Raw genomic sequence first — 2500 nt, 5'->3', positions numbered from 1 at the left:
ACAACCCAAGAGTCGGTCGTATTTGGAGTTTCACATCGCTTCCCAGGAAGCCAACAACCAAAAGGTCGGTCGTATTTGGAGTTCAGTATTCGCTTCAGTCGATTCCAACTTCCCAAAAACCTGCCTTCTTCGCAGTTCGGCTAAGTCTCCCTCGTTTCCAACTTTCCTCTAAGTTGCCCTCCTCGCAGTTTGGCCAAGTTCACTCTTTTCCAGCGTCATCCCCCCAAGTTGCCTTGGGCGCAGTTCGGCCTAGTTCACTCTTTTCCAGCATCATCCCCCCAAGTTGTCTTGTTCGCAGTTCGGCCTAGTTCACTCTTTTCCAGCGTCATCCCCCCAAGTTGCCTTGTTCGCAGTTCGGTCTAGTTCACTCTTTTCCAGCATCATCCCCCCAAGTTGCCTTGTTCGCAGTTTGGCCTAGTTCACTCTTTTCCAGTGTCATCCCCCCAAGTTGCCTTGTTCGCAGTTTGGCCTAGTTCACTCTTTTCCAGTGTCATCCCCCCAAGTTGTCGTTGCCAACAACCCAAGAGTCCATAGTATTCGGAGTTCTAGCGGGGCCTCCCCTTGCTTCCAACAACCCAAGAGTCCATAGTATTCGGAGTTCTAGCGGGGCCTCCCCTTGCTTCCAACAACCCAAGAGTCCGTAGTATTCGGAGTTCTAGCGGGACCTCCCCTTGCTTCCAACAACCCAAGAGTCCATAGTATTCGGAGTTCTAGCGGGGCCTCCCCTTGCTTCCAACAACCCAAGAGTCCGTAGTATTCGGAGTTCTAGCGGGGCCTCCCGTTGCTTCCAACAACCCAAGAGTCCATAGTATTCGGAGTTCTCGCGTGGCCTCCCATTGATTCAAACAACCCAAAAGTCCATCTTCTTCGCAGTTCAACATCGCCTCCCTCGTTTCCAACAGGCCCAAAGGTCGTCTTCTTCGCAGATCCACGAAGAGCTCATCACGATTTGCCACATTCCATTTCCCACGGGTTGTCAACAACACTTTCTCACACTTCCCGCAATCGAGTACGTGCATGACATGCCAAAGCACATCTTATTTGCCTTCCATCGCACTCAAGACGACGGGTTGTGGAAGAACGATATTGTTCACAACAAGTTCAAGGACAACGTCTCAATCAAGGGACACAACCGAATTATGTTGACTGGGTCGCTAAAGTAAACCCGAGTTCATATAATGCACCGCATCCAAAAGAACTAGCCACAACACGTGCATCACTGAGATGTTTCACTAGATGGAACACGTGCGTGACATTAGGATCCTCCAACACCTCTTCGTGATGGAAAGATAGAATTCGAAGCAACCACAGAAGTACCGTCTAGTGGGTAGGCAACACAGGGACTGATCAACCAATATCACCCAAGGCAACGGGTGAAAATGGAAGAGATGCATGCTTGACCGTTCGATACGCAAGGCATGGAGCCAGCCAGCAAGTGCATCTCGATTACAACTCACACACCCTCACGTTCGCAAGACACCACACCACAAGACGGTCCACCCCCCACCTACCATGGGCAAGCAAGCAAATGGAAACATCAAGTGACGCAGGGTCAAGCATCGCTAGGCATGAAAATAACTTTCCACAATATCCGAGGGACTAGCTGCCGAGCTAACCAACGATCAGTGACGACCGTGTGTTGGTATTAATAAAGCTCAACAACTATGAAGAGGCTAGTTGTGCCATGATAAACATGCTAACGCACGCACCACGTGAGGGGGGAGGCCTCATCAAGCTCCCTTTAAAACCTGCCAGTGTGGAGCTGGCCGGCTCAAGGAGCACTCCCCCCCTATAAGAGGTTAATATGCAAAAGGCAAAATTGTACAAGTAGATACACTTTTTTTGAGCAGACATAAGTCCATATCTCGGGCTATACTTCGAATTTTGATGCGATTTTTTGCAGTAATTCGTAGAATAATGGTATCTCCTTGCTCACCAAATTTCATAATTTTTCTCGAAGGGGAACTATTTTTTTTATTTTTTTTACTTACCGGGTATGTGTAAAATCGGGAAAAATAGAAAAGCACATGTAGACTTCGAATTTCGACCTCATTTTTTCCAGTCCACCACTAAACAATATCAGGAACCTCCCCACAAAATTTCATTCAGTTTGGCCAAGGTCTTAAATTTGACAAATTTTGGCACCAACCTATCTAGTCGCGGTGCACCGACCAACTTGGCCAAGTGCAAAATGCATCCAATTCAAAACTTTTGTGCACCAACACTTTTACAGTACTCATTTGGGGGCATTTGGAGGCCTTTCCAACCCTCACATCTCAAAAACCACGAATTTCATTTTTTCACAAATCTCCCCACCAAGCCATCTAGCTATGCCGTGGTGCACCGCCAACCTTGGCCATGTGCAAAACCCTCCGAACTCAAAACTTTCGTGCACCAAGAATTTCATGGTATTCATTTGGGGGCATTTGGAGGCCATTCCAACCCTCACATCTCAAAAACCACGAATTTCATTTTTTCACAAAACTCCCCACCAAGCCAT

This window comes from Vigna unguiculata, unplaced genomic scaffold (assembly GCF_037176805.1).
Source record: "Vigna unguiculata cultivar grain cowpea cultivar isolate G323 ecotype 2 unplaced genomic scaffold, ASM3717680v1 ptg000120l, whole genome shotgun sequence".
Taxonomy (NCBI): Eukaryota; Viridiplantae; Streptophyta; class Magnoliopsida; order Fabales; family Fabaceae; genus Vigna; species Vigna unguiculata.
The sequence above is the reverse complement of the archived record's forward strand: the minus strand, read 5'-3'. Positions refer to the sequence as shown.